The sequence below is a fragment of the Myxocyprinus asiaticus genome, chromosome 6 (assembly GCF_019703515.2).
Source record: "Myxocyprinus asiaticus isolate MX2 ecotype Aquarium Trade chromosome 6, UBuf_Myxa_2, whole genome shotgun sequence".
NCBI lineage: Eukaryota > Metazoa > Chordata > Actinopteri > Cypriniformes > Catostomidae > Myxocyprinus > Myxocyprinus asiaticus.
In genome coordinates this window covers 25,535,788-25,554,857 of record NC_059349.1, presented here as the reverse complement: position 1 = coordinate 25,554,857, position 19,070 = coordinate 25,535,788, and the positions used below count along the sequence as shown (strand labels likewise).

At 38.2% G+C, this 19,070-nt stretch overlaps 1 protein-coding gene across 7 annotated transcripts in view; it reads left to right on the top strand.

The window, feature by feature from the left end:
• Positions 1-898: 898 nt before the first annotated feature.
• The window catches only part of rreb1b (ras responsive element binding protein 1b), a 50,267-nt gene continuing 32,095 nt past the window's right edge, over positions 899-19,070 (top strand). For all 7 annotated transcript variants that reach the window (XM_051700675.1, XM_051700677.1, XM_051700676.1 and 4 more), the window contains exon 1: positions 899-1,203. The gene's annotated coding sequence lies outside the window, so the exon portion shown is untranslated. The remainder of the gene's footprint in view (positions 1,204-19,070) is intronic.

Here is a 19,070-nt window from a genome sequence, read left to right as displayed (position 1 = left end):
TGCTTTCATCAATATGCTTGGACGACGTCAGTGATTATGTGACACATCGTACGCCTAGAGCTCTGTTGATGCAATTTAAGTGACCTTAAACTCTACAACATTATGCAGACTCATATTGGATTTTCTCCACTGATGCTCTGACTAACAAGAGAAAGATGGGTGTTTGTTTTTTTAAAAAGTTTTTAAGTTACTTATGAGGTAGGCTAATTTAGGGACCTAAAGATAAAGTTTAATTAACTGTTTGGTTCAAAGTATAAAAAGTTGCTTGGAGACACAAAGCATTTGGTGCTATATTTTGGCCATATTTTGTCTGAAATGCAAGTTTAAATGTTACTCACAACAACAGCACTCTTCCTTGTGCAATATTGCTTAATTAATAGGTCCTGTTTGATCAAACTGTTACTATAAAAGAGTTTTTATTATGGTAGACCAAGTATTGTTGCTGTACTGCAAAAAAATAAAAAAAAAAATTAAAAAAAAAACACTGACCAGAATAAAGATGCCCTTTTTGTTTTGTTTTTTTCACATAAGATACCTTCATCTGTCTACCAACAAAATAAATGTCAAAAAGCTGCATACAGTGTTCCTATTGTTGTAAAGACATGTCCCCATGCCAGGAACTGTTGTTGCACTAACCTGGGAAAGTTGCAACACTCATTTGTAATGTGCTAAATTATATGAGGCATCCTGTGACATGCACACATATGCAAGCAAGCAAACATCTATGTATGTATGTATGTATGTATGTATGTATGTGTGTGTATGTATGTACGAATAATCAATCGGATGAGGCTGGACAAAAGTGGAAGCGAAGTTTTTCCGCCCCTCCCGTAGAGATGCTCACAGCTGAACTCCAGTGGCAGCCTCAGTAACACACGTCCCCTTGGAGACTAGAGCAACACGTGATGCGTCTACTTATCACGTTCACCGAGCCGCGCTCAGGAACACACTTTGAGGAAAAAGTGACTTTTTTTTAACCCTCACTCGTCGGAAGTGTCGATGGCCATCATTCCTTTAGGGAGCTAACGCAAGCGAGCGATGTAAAGTCTCCAGTTGGCGAACTTTGCACATCCTCAAATACGCCATTTTGATCGCTCTCCGGAACAAGTTTGCAGGGTTTTTTTCTTCTTCTTCGAAGTCCATCATCTCTTTTCACCATCACCATGTCTCAGCGCAATCTGCCCAACCCCGACAAAGTCAAACGTAAGTATTGAACAGTTTTCTGAAATTTATCTTGTCATGTTTTGTGATGTTTCTCTCCACCTTGTCGAACGCAAAATTTATTGGATGGATACTTTATTGGAAGTTTTGTTTTTTGTTTTACTTGGAAGGCCGAAGATGTTGAGGTGATGACCGATCTTTTTTTCCTCGCTCAGAGTTTGCGCTTCCTCGTTTCATTCTCGCATCCAAAGGTTGAACGCCTGACTACAGGAATTCACTCGCGTCTAACCAGCGCACATGGAAATTCTGCCTACCTGAGTTAAACTCAACCACTTCAACAAACCATAAGCCCTGTAATGGGACTTTATCTAAAGTTCTAAAGACTTAAGTTTTGCCCAGACAGTGCCATAAAAAGTGAGTATTTTATAGTGAACCGAAGCATCCACATCTTTGAACTTTGATCGAGGCTAGCGCGTGGGGGGTTGGACACGCTTCCCTTTATATTTTGACCTTGCCGGGACATTTGTGTTGACGTTTTATTTGCGTTTTTGACACGTTTTCATTATCGAGAGGTTTTTATTGTTCACCAGACAACCATCCTTTTGTCGGTCGCACTTTAGAAACTTAGTGTTTGGGAATGTCAAAAGTTTTAAAGGAGGAAGTTCGCTGTCGTCGGTGGAATACACAGCGCGAGACTCTCTTTGGGTTGGGTTTGCTGCACAAAATGAACTCCGAATAGTCTTACAAGACATTCTTTCAGGCCATAATTTTGAAATAAGAACCTACATCGATGATATCATTTAAACTATATCGAATTAGGATGATTATGGTCTATTTTAAAACTTTCCCTGCGAAATGCATTGATGCATCTTTTTTTTTTTTTTTTTTTTGGTGTGTGTGTGCGAGTGTCTCGTCAGAGGTTGTGCTCGTGCCCTTCCTCCCATCATCCACAGTCCGTTCTCGCGTCTCTTTGGAGATTCAGAATGTGCAGAGATCCGGATGAGCAGTTCACATTCCATTACCAAATTCTACACTAGGCTCCTGGAGGCCTGCAGCACAACCATCATTCACTCACTTTCTGACTCCCAGTCTGCTGACTTTTAAGTACATCAAGGTTGTTTTGAACAGTTAGTGTGAATACAGGTAAAGTGGGACACTTTCTGATTATCTGCATTAGCGTTTGCTTTGAAAATATAATCCAAAATGCTACAACAATATTATTTCTTACTAGTATATAATGAACTTAACGGAAGAATATGCACAATAATAATTGAGCCTAAGTGTCCCATTTTTACCAGTTGTCCCATTCTAAATGTATTCGCCATATTTCCATACACTGGAAAATTACGTGGTAAACTGTGGCTATTGCATAAATATTACACTATATGGTTATGATGACCTGCATTTTGTGAACTGCTGTATTTAGTCATTTAGAGGGAGGTTTATTTCTGAAACTGATGTTACACAAATTAGTTTTGCCCCTGATCATCATCACAGTTTGATATCAAGAAAACTTTGTTGCTTATTAGAGATGATCATAAAACTTTAAACCATTGGAAATGTACTCTGAAGACCAACATGGGAATCTATTGATTCATCACCTGGAATGGAGAATTTACTACTTTGTTTCTTTGCTAATTCATATGAGCATAGACATTTTTCCTTCGTTTTACATCAAAAAATATAAAATTGTATAGATCTTATTTCACCTCCTGATCTTTTTTCCTACTTAAAATATGCAGAAAGGCAAGGCTAAAACAAATTCTCCTTTTCTAATTTTCCTATTAGAATAGCTGCTCTAACAATGCAAGTTGATGTAGGGTGGAGATCTGTTTGTTCAATACAAATCAGTCGCGTAAAGCCAGAAGACCATTGAAAATTCAAAGGCATGTTCCACTGAACAGTCAACCAGTGATCTGGGCTGTAATCTCCTCTGTCCTCAGCAGGGAGTCGCAAGAGTTGAATAGAGAAAACCCATTGTGAGCATCAGAGCTGCCATGCTGATAGATAGTGATAGAAAGTTTTGCCATCAGCATTTACCCCACTTTGTATACAAAACTCTGTTTTAAACTCTGGAGTCTCAAAACCCAACAAATATAGGTGATACTATACCGATGGACTGACTGATTTGTTTTGTGCTTTTGTTTGGGGTTTACTGTCTATTTGAATATCAATACTCAGAAATGTATTATTTAGCATCCTAAAGACACACACACACACACCCTATTTAACCTTGATTAATAGACATTGATTAAATGGGGCTCCCTAGTGAACTTCCCTTGACAAACATGCCCAACTGTGACTGTTTAAACAGCGTAAAGACAGAGTGACCAGTCTGTTGATCCTGGGGTGGATGGAGAAACTAGCTGGTTAACTCCCCAAGCCTTTTGCCCCTAGTGATGGGTGTTCTGTTCACTCATCCAAGGGTAGAGATGGGCATCCTGTTTCGCTCTGGAGCTATTTTTAACCTGTCTATTTTAGATAAGATTATGTTCCCTCTCCATCATAAGGGAATGGGAAGCCTGACTTGGTCCTGGGGTGTTGGGTGAGATACGGTACCTGTGGAGCGTAATAAAGTTAGTTTTGAGCAGATGGATGCAAACAGTTTGCATGTTTTAATAGAATTTAAGAGATAGGCTTACATTTATATTGAAAAATATTTGATTTTCGACTTTAAATCTCTTAAAAACACCTATTTTAATGCTACTGTTTATTTGGTCGCTAGTCTTCTTATTCGGTAAAGGCGTTACACATTCACTTCGTACATTTACATGCACTTCCAAAGTTCTATTTCAGTCAGACTAAAACAATAATTTGTCTTTTGAAAATGTCATATAAACACTTTAGTCATATCTAGGGCTGCATGATTATGACAGAAATCATATTTTTTCCCCTTGATATTATAATTGCGATAAATTGCGATAATTTACATAAAATTCTTATTTTGTTTTAGGCACACCTCTCAGCAGAACAAAAACGGGTGTTTCCCAATCAGTGGGTGTTTTCAAACTGGGATGGGCGTTTTTCAACCGTTTACAGGATTCGCCTATTACATTGAGATTCCCTACTTTCATTGGATAGTTGAGAAATACCCATCCTGGTTTTGGAAACACCCACTGATTACTACATTGAGATTCCTTACTTTCATTGGATAGTTAAAAAATCCCAGTTTGAAAACACCAACAGATTGAGAAACGCCCCTTATTGTTCCGCAGAGACCTATGCTTTCATCTGCCTGCCGTATTCTTTATTTAGGCTACACATCTGATAACAGTGTTTCTGAATTACTTCATTGCTGTTTTATGCATTAGTAAATCAAAATCAGTTTTGACAGAATTACACACAAATAAACCAACAGGCTATGATTGACTAATGCTACACTGCTGCTGTTGCTGCTGCTGCAAAAAACATGTTGTAAATATAATTTTTTCACAATAGGAGCACACCTCAATGTAATGCTGTAATTGACACTTTTCACAATTCGTTAATTGTGGCAGCTTATAATTGTAATTTCGTTTATTTACTCGAATAATTATGCAGCCGTAGTCGTACCAGTCAGAGTTTTGCGAGTTGGACTAACAGACCTAGATAATGTAGCCTTGCTTTGTCCAGCATGTGTACACGTTAATCGGACCTCAACTGGCCTTGGCAAAAGACAGAGGTGACGTGTAGTCCTTTATTTAAAGTTGCAATATGTAACAATTTCCATGTAATAGTCACCTTTTTTTTTGCCAATGCTTGAACGGCTTGTAACGCAACTTAAAATATGAGGTTGCCTATTAAAGCCTGTAGACAGATTTTCATGCGAAGGGAGCGGGTTGCTTTTGCTGGGAAAATCCAAAGGATGTGATGTTTATGCGTGCTCCCGAGAGCCTTGACTCAGTAATAGCTTCTCTTCCATGTCAACGGACAGTCTGCAACACTAGGTAAAGTTATCTTAGAGATGGAATCTAGCAAACATTCAGCTCTCAGCACAACACCGACTCCTACACAAACTCCGAGTAAGCCAAAAAAAAAAAAAAAAAGTATCTATCCAGAATCCAGTCTGGCTAAGCAGGAACGTGATCGTGATCGAGCGAAAAAACTAGAGTGAACATCAGCAGGGCATTTGATTCCTGGAGGGACCTTCATTCGGTTTCGGGGATCAAAACCGACCCTGAATTGGCGTTCTTCTTATTGGACAGGTAAGCTTACATAACTGCAAAGCATGTGTAGTGTAGTGCCATAAGGATTGATCTGTGTAATTTTAGCTAACTTGATCTTGCAAGCTACCTTGCTTTGTAACTTTCAAATAATTTAAACGATCTTCTCCTTATACTAAAAGTCAGGTATACAGGATAAATTTAAGCAAATACTCTGGTTTCTTGATCGTAGTACATCAAAACATACAATAGTGCAATATAACAGTGCAACAGTAAACTGTCTGGTATAGTTCGGTAGTATGTAGCTGTATGTGTGTATCAGCATGCTATCTTATCTGATAAGTAGTTTTAGTTTAGTCTCAAAGTTTGTAGTAAAACAATCGTAACTGTGTAATTTTAATTATGCTACCTCATCTGTCAGCATGATGCCGGTGGATCACGTTCAGTCTCTTTGTACGTTATGTCATTGTTTTGGCCGATGCTCGCGTCCCTATGGAGTGTGTGCACGAGCGCGAGAACAAGCAACAGGTAGCTGGCTGCGGTTCACTTAACGGCCACAGGTGTCATTAATAACAAGGGTTTCAGAATATTACAAACTGCACCTTTAAATTTTAGTTTATGCATTTTATCATGTGAACTTGGACAAAAAAATAAAGACTGTAGCTCGACTACGCAAAACCCAGCTGTAGCTGTATAACTGTTTATGTAAATGTACTAGCATTATATTACTTAATAATGCTGCTGTATCCATAATTATGTGCTCTACACATTTTTACAAACACTTTAAACTCATAAACTGGAATTAGGAACCTCTTTTTTAACCCCTTTTAGTTCTTTAAATGCATGGACACTGAGTTGGGGATGCTTCTGTGAAAACAATGCACATTGGTTCAGTTAGACAGAATATGCCGCTTTATTTTTTAAAATGACAACTTGTAGTAAAGAAACTAAAAGTGAAACTGAGTCTTCATGAAAACTACTTTGGTACAAGTGGGACATGGATGACAGGAAAAAGTTCAGTCTGTGTGGATAGAGGAAGTAAGAAAAACAGAATACAATAGGTACCATATCCTTTCCCTGTTAACTTCAGAATTAGAATCATTTTTGAGGGACTGTGAGCTTTGCTTTCTCTCTTTTTTGTGTTTGTCTGCGAGAGAAAAATAAGACGAATCACACAGCTTTGCAGGCCTCATTCTCTGCTACTCCCCCCGCCCCTTCTCTCCCACCCTGCCTCTGTTGCTGACTAAACAGTTTTGTCAGCTGGCAGTTGCCCACAGTCTGTGAATTTTTGATAGCTTCTAGAGGTGGAACACAGAGTGGGGAGGGTGGAGAGGATGCTGAAGAACCACTCTTGTTGCTCATTTAGAGTTAGTGAAAAGTAGAGGGAGGGAGATAGAAAGTTTCTGAAATGGGAAGATCGCAGGTCTAGCCACATTGTGGAACCAGTTCATCTTGTACTAGCATTCTTTGTACTTTAGACTACCGAGCTTCGTGTTGTAGCATTGAACAAACATTTGAAAGATGTGAAACTATGCCTGTGGGTAATTCATTTGGATCGCATGCTAAAAGTTAGACTTTTTGCTTTTGGAAAATTCACAGAAAGGTTGACTGATATACCAACATGATTGCTAGACTTTGGTTTCAAAACTCAGTTAAAGGGATAGTTCACCCAAAAATGAAAACTTTGTCATCATTTACACACTCTAAAGGTGCCAATATACTTCCAGCGAAGTTGAAGAAAAAATGGGTGTGATGTCATTTAAAATAAAAATCTGTCCAAAAAGAAGCAGTTTTTGAGATCGTTGTGGTGGTTCGAAATGGCTTGACAGCGCAAACTTTCAGGAAAACATTGTACCAGATGTTCAACAAATTCTCACTGCCACTGATCAATGTAATCGATAGGAGTGACCGGGTGCTTCACTTACTTTGACGCCATCTTTTTTAGAGGTAGACTGGTATATCAGTTTTGCAGATTAAACGGTGCTGATAGTTGCTTTTTAGAACTATCGGTTATCGTTTTTTTTATTCCTCCATGTTCCTATGATAATTGAAGCGAGGGCATGCAAAGAAATAGAATATGGAAATGTCCCTCGTCAGCACATACATTGTGTCTCCAACTTCATATATTGTGAATAATAATAATAATAATAATAATAATAATAATAATAATAATAATATATAGGCTATAAAAAGCTTGACTTGGTAAATATTAAATATAGAGCACTGTAACGGAGTCAAGTCTCCGTCATTTCAAAATAAGAGTTTCTGGTGTGTTTCAGACTTGTGTTAAAAGTGTTAAAAGTCCCACGTTATGCACTGTATATGTAAACGTATGCAGATAAAATCTTTTTTTCTGATTATTATTGGGATTTTGGTTGAAAAATAAACTACATCTGGGATTTTATTCATTTTGGTCTCTGGCCTCTATGTCTGTGCTTACTAAGAAAATGTTGTAAAATTTTATGAATAGATTTTAAAAACTGTCAGCTGATTAATTGGTTATCTGCCTTTTCCACCACCTTTGTTAATGGTATCTGCAAAATCCACTATCGGTTGACCTCTAATCTTTTTTCGGTTAATATCTTCACTCAGTTGAGATCAGTCAACATAAACACACTCGAGTGTGGAGTTGCAAATTTTTCATTAATACGATAACAAGTGGTAACCGGTAACATATAGTGGGATAGCGTTAGCATTAGCACCATAAATGCATTATGTAAACATGACAAACATTTTGTGTATTAGAGCCTTAATATTTTTGCTAATTTGTATGGCATTCTTTCCTTAGTGGAACACAAAATTAGATGTTAGGAAGAACGATAGCCTCAGTCACCATTCACTTTCATTGCATTTTTTAGTCCATACAATAAAACATTTTGCCGAACATCTAATTTTGTGTCCCACGGAGGAAAGAAAGTCACAGTTAATGATTAACAGCTTTTTCATTTTTAGTTAAACTATCCCTTTAAAGGAAAATTCCAGATTCAATACAAGTTAAGTTCAATCGACAGCATTTGTGGAGTAATGTTGATTATCACAAAAATTATTTTTTTGATTTTGCTTTTCATAAAAAAATTTTTTTTAAAAAAGGGGCACAAATCTGTGCTACAATGATGCACTTACAATGGAAGGCAATGGGGGCAAGCTGTAAACGTTAAAATACTCAATGTTTCAAAAGTATAGCCAAAAGATGTAAACAAAATGCGTTTTAACATGATTTTAGTGTGATAAAATCGCTCACTAACCTTTTCTATGCAAAGTTATATCTAATTAATCTAATGACATAATACCATGAACTCCATTAACAGCATTCAAATTTGCAACATACATACTGTGACAGTTTATAAAATCTTATGACATAGCTGTGACTGTAGTTTCAGTTCCAGTCGGTTGTAGTGATTCATGAAATGGAAAAAATAAATGAGTAAGGGAGTATGACTGTTAGTGCAGTAGTCATTTATCTGGAAAATATAGGTGTGAGCTGCAGGTTGAGAAACGGTTGTCCTCGTGTGGTGTCATTATGTCATTGTTGCGTTTGAATGATGACCACATGGGTTTGTTGAGTTGCACAGTCTGCTCTTGTGTGCATTTGCTATTTGCCACAAGCCAAGGAGAGCTTCAGAGAGAAACATCCCGGCTGCTAGCAGGACAGATCCTCCTCTGTGTGTCTCTGAGAGCGATGTGCAATGGGAAACAGATGTGGCTGGACTTTTAGCTCAATGCTTTTCTGTAAAGAGCCTCAATTAGTGTGTTGGTATACAGAATGACTGCCTGAGACATATTGTGTCGGCTTCCTAGATTTGTTTTTGTAAATTCCTTGTCTGTCAGTTTTGCAGTACTGGTAACCACATTTTCTTGACTTTTGTCGAGTTCTTGCTGAAATGTTTTTTTAAACAAGACATAACTCAAAGCCCACACATTCACCAGCACATTTATCTCATTAGTGAGCATGTCACGGCAAATTATCACAAGATCTTTCCATATCATCTGATGGCATGTTTAGCATAGCTCTTTCATAACCTGTACATTTTAAATGTTGCTATTCCATGGGCTAATGAAATCAAAATATGGGTTATGAAGTCATGCTAGCTGAAAGATGCTAAATAGTTGACTGTTATCATTCATTAGGATTAAGTTAATTCAGGCAGTTCAAAAGCAGCCTCTCCCAAAATGTCCTGAGGCAGTGTAGACAATGGACCAAAAATGGCGCCCTTTCGGGAGGAGAAACTCGGCCGCTCCCGTCTCTTGCAGCTATTAGAACATAAGGCAGACGGTGTTTTCCTCAAGAAAATGCCTATCCACCATCCTGACTCTTAATAATGTCTGCTAATCCACGCTTGCTACAGTAACAGCCTTGGCTAAATGCCAGCAATGTTGAGCAAGCGTTCAGGACTTTAAACTAAATATGCTGTTAAAAGCTGATTGTTCTTTGTTTCCACACTCATATTTATTGTAACATTTGCAAGCAGATGGTAGTTACAAAGCCATGTGTGCTTCAGCAAGAAAGAGACACCATTGATGTTAATAACCTGCTTTAAAATACTTGGGAGTATAAATGGAAGACATTGATTACATAGCTTTGATCGATTTCAAACAGGATTATAAGGTTTTTCTTCATCAGTATTGCTCTATTTTATTCAAATCTGAAAAGAAATGTTGCATTTTTAGAGTGCATTCCCAATTAAACGAACTAATCACCATTTGCAAAAGAGTTTTAGTGGAGGAAAGTATTCCTGAGGGAACGGGACAGAGAAAACAAAACATGGAAACCAGGCAAAGGTCACTCCTGATTCTTTTGTAGCCTGGTTCATCTCAGGGTTGCAGTAAATATTAACTTGCTTATCACAGAGTATTGGAAATTTTCTTGAAGTCCACTAGAATGAGACAAAGAGCTTGAGAGAAAATGAACACTAACGAGTAGTTATTTTAATATGATGATATAGGGCTCACCGTTTCTGATACAAAGTTGTGAACTCATATTAAAATTCTCCTTTTTGTTGCTCTTTACTTTTCACATTAGGATATGCACCTTCATTATCACCACTATCAAGGGCTGTCAGTATTATTGAGCAGTATATTAGAATGATTATCTTAACACACATAATAGAAACTGAGCACAATTTTAAAATCTTTGATAAACATCCACAGGTTGCTCAAACATTGCAATGTCCTTTCGCTCCAAACTGGACAGCTTGCTCCACAGTGCCCTCCATTGCCTATTCAAGCTCAGTACCTGCATGAACATTTTCTTATCAACTTATCAGTTTTCTTATCAGTTATCAGCAAAAAGCCAGTTCTGACCAAATAGAGGGTTGTATTTTGTAGTGATCGACCGGTGCAGATATCCAGAGAGCAGGGTGGCCGATAGGCTGATACAATGCCGATATATCACACAATTTAATATAGTAAATAACATAAAAATAAAATTGCTAAAAAATGAATAAACTCTTATTTAGCACTATATTTACCCAATTTCACTGTAAACTTTAACTTTGTAAAAAATAATTAAAAAAAATAGTATATGTTAAATGGCAGATAGCAGTTTCTTCTGATTTCTGTTTAGTCATCAAATTTGAGTAATTTATTTGTACATGAAGAAATTGTTAATATATTAGGAAGAAGGAAATAACAGTACACACAGTAGTCCAGCAACCATGGATAACATGTCCATGTTAGCAATCGCATTTACTCAAAAAATATTGAATCAAACCAATTGCACTTACAGTGCATAGTGAATAAGACATTTACTTATAGCACACGTGAAGCGCTTTTACTTTGAAGTTGCACTCACACGCTCAAGCGGATCCAGTGCGAGTAGGAATCTCCTGACAGTTTAAACAGCCTGGATCGCCTGCTTGGATTGTCAAGGACTGACCATCATGATTTGTGAATCAGAGGAACTTTTGATCCTGATCCTGAAGTTTTTGATTCCGGTTGATGGAATATATGCTTCAGAGGAAGATATTAGATGAGCGCTCGACAGGAAGAAAACGCTGGATTTTCGATAGCAGAGCGCAATTTGACTTCACAGACCCTGTGCATGTCCTTGTCCCACATGAAAATTTTATTTAGCGCTCATAAAGTGAAATGAAGGTTGCTTCATCGCCTGACGAAAATGCGTACGGACGTGGCTGACAGAGTATTAAAATAAAGGTGCATCTTAAATAATGCCTATATCGATATTTACGTGTTGTATCAATAACATTGGATCATTGGTTATTGGATCGATGGATCGTTACACCCCTAGTATATAATAGAAGTTTTCACAGAAAAAACAAAATCTTTATAAAAATAAATATATAAACAAAACACTGACCTGCTGACTTTATTGGTTTTAGCAACTGTAACTCAAATTAAGATGTAAAGGTTGCCTATTAAAAAGGATTCTTTTGCAAATTTAAGGGGAAGATTCTTTTAAATGAACAGAAGCATCTCTGCGTATTAACATGAAATATATATATATATTTTTTTATATTAAACAGTTTAAGTCAATTTTAGCATCAAAGGGTGTCTAAATAAATTAATTTGTTAAAACATTAATCAGATGAAAATAGAACAATTACCAGTAATTTTCAAGATAACATTGCTATATTTTTATCATATGAAGTGCTTTTATACAGATCCTCAAATTACAACATTGAAGTTATTTTTGTGAAATAAAGTGCTGCACAACAGAGCATCACAGATGTGAGGTATTGCTTAAATATAATACAATTATTATTGTATTATTATTAATAGTAATAATACAGTAAATATTACATAACTATACAGTAGTGATATATTTCTGTCAAATTTTTGTCCATATAAATGAAGTTTTTATTTTGGTGGGATACCGAGTGACGTCGGCTTGTGACGACAGCTTCACACCTCTGGAAGAGCAGGTCGATACTTGGCCCAGTGTGATTTTAAACCGCAAAAGTCTGTTATTTAATGAACTAAATACTGTAAGTAGTCTGCATGTTTGTGCATGTGCAGATTTCATTAAATTGCATCCTTTGCCGTTTAATAATCACACTTGGACACATCTTGGATTTAATTTGTGCACTGAATGTTTACGCAATGACATTCATACGTCAGATAGAATAGTTTTTTGATATCGGAGCGCTTGCATGAGTACGAGTATGTGAGCACAGTATCGGACCCGATTCTGATACCAGTATCGTTATCAGGACATCCCTACTCAATTAGGGTGACAGCATTCAATTATACTAAATACAACAAATAAAACTAGAAACCATACTATTTTATAGGACTGATTCGAAAATATAATGATAAACAGCAGCAATAAACTAAATATTTTGCTTCAAAAAACAAGCTGACTTCTTTGCAGAGGCTCAAGTGAATTCAGGAATCATTTAATTGAACTACTTAATTTACATGAACCCTCCGAATGAATAGATTCACTTAAAATTAATTAACTTCCCAATGCTACATATTAGTGAATTGGTGAATATTTTTTTTTTAACCAATTAATTTTACTTACTGGGTTTCAGCCATTTCAGCCCTCATTTTATGAGTTATTACGTCTCCTGGCAGCACTTAACAAAACAATGTACAATTTATCTAATACCGCAAATACTCTCCTCGAAGCAAGGAGGTAATTTAGCTTGTCCATCATGACAAGACGGGCTCCCTCAAGATAAAGCGCATGACGTAGTAGATGGAAACGCGCAATGAATTGCATTTTCTTTAGTCTAATTTTTTTAATAAGTTTATAAATGCTAAAAATTTGGATGTAAACTCAGCTGCTGTCACGTTACTGAATATGTTTGTAAAAAAAAACAAAAGGAACTGCACTGAAAGACCGTTTCTGGCCCCAAACTGGTGTGCTCACCAAGTCAAAGTACAGTAGATTATGAGGGGGACCACGGTATGAAAGGGATTTCCATATACACACATATGGACTCTGCCCACTTAAAATTACTTTGTGAAGGTTTTATGAAGGTGTGCACTTTTTTTAGGGGTTTCCAAACCACTCTTATCAGATTCTATGCATGCAATTTCCATTTGTTCAACATGATTATGCTGTAAAAGTATGCTTTTTATGTCAGTAATATCAGAGTTAATCATGATAATGGCTAATGCTGGGTGGAGACCTTCTTTGCTCTGGCCTTTCCTCCTTTACACCAACTTCTCCAGTATATTACATCCTCACAGTAGCGGTCTGTCCACCACCAGAGTTGCTCCAACACAATGTCTTACTTATTTCAGTGATACCTCTTGTGTATGTGGGAGTAAACTGAATTATTTTTACGGTCCAATCTTGCTTATGACAAGCGCCATGTGGTTGACTGACAACCCCCAGCTGTTGCCAGCAGTTACTCACTCATATGCACTCGCCTAAGCCCTACAGTATCACCTGACTGCTCTGACCGGATTGGCTGAATTAGAGGATGGGGCCCTTGAGGAGGGGAGGAGCTTTGGTGGCTGGCTGTGGGCAGGACTCTAAATGGGAGTGGAGTCAGGAGTGAATCGTAGTTTCTATGGTGACCAACGGTCAGTGATGTGGCCCTGTACTTTGATCAGGGTCCCCCCTTAGGAAATGGACATAAGAGTTAGATTTGAGTGTTAGAAACCACCCATACATTAATTTCTTCTCAAACACATTCTTTGGATGAAAAGGAAATGTGTGTTTTATTACTAAGCTAGATCAATGACTTATTTAATTCAGGTGTAGCTTTGACATTGTACTACTTGTGCGTGTGCTCATGCATGTATGCATGCACGGGTTCAGAAGCGCAAGAGTGGGCACGTTGAATAGACAAAGTCTGTTTCGGATGATAAGGACTTTGAAAAAACTCAGCTGAAGGTGGGTGGAGAAGGACAGAGGGCCAGAGCAAGAGTGGTTGGGGTGGATATAACAGACAGTCCTGCTGAAAAGATCATCATACATTTATTTTCTGGTCCAGGCTGGTTTATGCTGGTTAGTGATGTTTTTTTTGCTGGTCTAGTTAGTGGACCAACACAGCCATGTTGTTAATTATCAAAACCAGCATGGTCTTTCTGGTTAAGCTAGTTGACCAAGGAAATCTTGCTTCAAGAAGTCTGGTAAGGATACCAGCATCCTAAGCTGTGGACTAACATCCAAAACACAACATATGCTGATGACCAGCAATGCTGACCATTTTAGCTTGGAGAAAGAGAGTACAGAAGCAAAGGGAGCTGGCATGCATGCATGCAGGCAAGAGTCTGCAAGCACCACAACGGAGCGTAAACACGCGTAACACTGCCAAATACACTTTTTGACCTACTTCAGCTCACTGGCAACACACTGTATTGTCTGGTCTGAGACAGTGACTGTCTGTAAGGCCTAAAATCTCAACACTATAAATGTACTTAACCAATAGCTTCTACTGTAAAAGAGCAGCCCTTAAAGATGTGTTTCTTGAAAGAAGGTGAGATGGAGAGAGATCTGAGGAAGGGGGCTGGTTGTGAAATAATTACCAGAAGTGTACGCTTGGGTAAATCAGCACTGGGGTTGTGTTTTAAATAGCTTGGAATGCACAGTGCTGGAAATGGGTGGTAGTTCAAAAAGCTTGTCCTGCTTAACTGCAGCATGTAGCTCATCTTGGGACTGCAGCTGTATGTGACAGAGGAAGTGAGGGTCTCCTTATAGTATATGCATTGTTACGCTCCATTGGCATAGACCCAAAAAAAAAAGAGTCTGCATGTGGCTTAGTTGCTGAGAAAGACCAGCATGGTTTATGCTTGTTAGTATTTGTGCTGTTTGGTGCTGGTCAGCCAGCATGGGCTTTTTGATTAGGGTTGAACCTTGCTGGGTAAGTTAGTTAAGAAGCCTGGTGGGGACACCAACATCTAAAACACAATGGGGGGAATTTACTAAGAATGAATTGTGCCTGGTAAATGCATTGTTCATTTGCATGTGCTCTCTGCGCTGGTTTAGTGGCCAAATCACTAAAGGAATTATGCAGATCAGGTAAATGCGCCCACAAAATTCATGCTGAACGTAATATGCACAGCACAAGACCGATTTTGCAGGCCGATTCTAAGCGCTAGATAGTGGAGGATGCGGCAGACCACTGTGATTTGACACACTCTGCGGGGACTGTACAGCATTATTCCTTTACAGTCTAAGGCATTATTTGGATTTTGGGTGGTTAGTGAATAAGCTTTTTGGAATACCATGTATGAATGTAGCTCAACTGTTTAGTGAATTTGCCACAATACATACTGGTGACCCATAATGCTGTCTTTTCAACAGGTTTGTTGTATCAAGAAGAACTTGGTTTCTACTATAATAATTCTGATGTAATAGAGCTGTTCAGGTCGTAGTCCAAAAATCTGGAAGAGAATTCACCATGGGTTCCCACTGGATGTTTCAGTGGGTTTTTATAATGGGGTTTTTAACTTATGAGTAAAATAAGGTCTGAGGTAAACATTTCTTGACGATACTTGGATGTTTTGTTCAACAACATAAATTAAACACATGAACGTTTTGTTCTACAACATAAAAGACCTCAAATGTTAATTTTGAAGTTGTATTGAATTGAATACTTTTTTTTTTTTTTTTAAACACGGTGGCTTCATAATTCACATTTGAGGTATGAAAGTGTGTAATTTATGTTGTACAAAAAACATCCACGTTTACCACAGACCTTGTTTAATTCATAAATTGAAAAACCCCATTATAAAAACCCATAAGAAAATCCAGAGGAAACCCATGGTGAATTTGACATCCGGGTTCACCTACAAATTGATGTCTTGGCTGAACAGCTCTGTTCACAAAGCTGCAACAATATCTTAATATAATTATCAAGTGTTTTTAGGCACTTGGTTGTCAGGAGATTGTAATAGCCAATAGCTCATGCATCAAACACTGTGAGAATCCCTCCGTCTGAACACAAATAAAGCAAGTATTTTAGGATGATGTTAACTTCCTCCAGGAGTTTATTCTCCTGCTGTGATGTCATGTGTTTTGCTAGAGTTCCTGGCTTCATTGCCTAAAACAAAATGGTTGCTGTATGCAACAAAAGCCAAAGGTCATGTCAGGTCCACCTGTTTGGAGTGACAGCTGTGTGCTGCCTTGCCAAGGCCTTAATGCTGTCCCCTCCTCCCTGTTAACCCTTTTATAGACATTCCAATCAGAGTTTCAAGCACATTGAGGACATTTCTTGATCTGTATCGCTCTCTTACAACTATATTCCTTCCCCAAGCTGGTCATTAACTGGTTCAGACTGGTCCAAGATGATCTACTAGTTCAGCCTGGTCCCCAACAGCTGGTAGTCCAGCTGGCCAAGCACATGAACCATCTTGGACCAGTTTGGACCAGCTAATGACAAGCTTGGACAAATTAGAATTTCGCTATTATGTTCCAAAACACAGCTACCACCTTAATCTAGTTTTAGCTGGATTTTCGAGGGTCTACCTGTACTCATCTTGCTTTTGATGTATGACATGAAGAACAACTCCTGATAAAAGGGTTTCCTGTAAAAGTGCTTATACAGACAATAAATCCCTCCATGTGGTTTTCCTATGGCCTAATTTTATATATTTGTCATTTCGGCCTTAGTTGGTTCTGGTATTATTATTATTTTTTTTTTTTTGCCCAAATCAATTCTGCATTGAGCTACACATGACAATCAATTATGGTCTCAGAACAGCCTCTGTGGAAAGGGAAGTGCACAGGAAATGAAGCAGAAGAGGTTTGTGATGAAGCAGTGGAGCTCAAGTTTGTTTGGAGGTTGTAGGAGGAGAAGAGGAAAGAGGTGTAACCCAGAGAGTGATGGGAATTGAGAGTCGAGCCATAGAACCAGTTTAGCCAGAAACCTTCTTAGGGTGTCTTCACTTCTCTGAATCCTCCTCCAGATTCTCTGACTTCAGAGCACTGTAGCTGTCATCCCCACCGAGCCCTTTCCATTCTAACACCTCCCCCACTCAACACAAACACACATACACACATGCTGAAACTGATACAGGAACAGTATGGAGTGTAGAGCCAGCAGAACGCGATAGCCCCATGAGCTAACACCTGCCCAATCCAACACTTGCCTGTGCCTGTCACACAGGGATGCAAGAGCTTTGAGACAATCTTTCCACAAACACACATAGTCAGTGTTAACAAAGATTTATTGGCATGACTGTCAGCATTTACAACATCGTCAAAGCGTATACAGTACTTATAGTACTGAAATAGGTTGATTTTTAATGTGTCGTTATAAAACTCTTTTCCTGTCCTGTTGTAACTTTGAACTCAAGTGACAAGAATAATTTCATTTTATTTATTTATTTGTAGGTATGGGAATCATAAGGAATTTTCCGATTCCTCTTAATGATTCTTGTTCGTTATGGGTTCCATTTAACTATTCTTTTAGTACTTTTAGGAATAATTATTTGGAAATAAGAAATACAGTTTTACTGCCCTCAGCATCCTGTTACCAAATGATGAGATCAGATTTCAGCAGAGCAGATATAACAGATCAGATATCAAATATAAATTTAATACAATTCTTGTAAAAGGCATGTTTACACAGATTTTTAGAGGTGTAAATGCAATCCAACTTTATTTTGAATAAAACTTCTAATAAAAAATATATATTTTGGTAACATTTAATTCATTTATTCTTTTATGGAATTTTACTGATTAAAACAATAATTTTGTATCTTTAACTTTACATTGTCATATGAACATCCAGTCACTGCCTGATTGAAGTCTCACAAACCTTAAGTATAGCAGTAGTTACATTACAGAACACTGTTGCAGTTCTTTTTCCATTTAAAGTTGGACATGTCTAAAGTCGTAAGTTGTGCATCAGAAAACCAGTAACCACTCTGAATGATGTGAAAGGGTTTATGTTTTACTAAAAAGTTCCAGCTTATAAGAGTCATTTGTTCGGGAATCGGACTATACTGCAGTGGTGGATTTAGACATGGGCAGCACGACGTGCCCACACAGATAAGTGGATACCCTGAACTCCACTAGCCATCTCATTTACAATCACACACACACACACTGAATTCGAACTCGCTACTCCAGGGGTTGTAGTCAGCATCTTTACTCACTGAGCTACCCAGCCCCCCCCCCCCCCCATCCTACTTATTTGTTAGTTTTGGCCTTTTTCCTCCTTTATTTATAGGGACATCGAAAGAGGAGACAGGAAATGATAAAAAGAGTGGGGAATGAATTTGGGCAGTGGTGCAAGCCAGACTCCAAGTTGTGTTGCTTGATTGTGCTCATGCAGGCAATGCATTGGCTCTACAAGGCCATGGTCCAGACAATCTCTTTAGTTGTTTGTGTTCATCACATGAAAGATCTTTAACTAGCATCTGTTTTTCTGTCTGGATATTAGTCCATTTAGTTTTGTGCATCTTGAAGTCCCTAAGCTCCTTCCATCTGCTTGCCATCCATCTCCATGGCTCCATAACATCATCCGCCACTCCATCCTCTTCCCTTCATCCTCACACTTCTCTGTTTTCTTTTGTCCCTGCTTCTTTTAATACCAGCTCTTGTAATATGCCACTTGAAAACCAGTAGTGCTGTATACAAGTGCCTGTAGCATTGGCTCCTGCATTGACCAGAAAGGAAACTTGGCAGTGCATCTGACTTTGTGTTAAACAGTGGCAACCAGTTTCAGTTTACCAGCTGAACAAGAGGCCCGAGGCTGGATCTCTCCTGTTACCTTTACACTACAAAGAGCACATCTGAAATGATGTCACTCTTTCTCATGTGGCCTTTTCAGGTTGGTGTTTCTGCCTGGATATTCGCCTCATGGGAAAATTGGCTTTTTATCCAGAAGCTGGTCATAGACT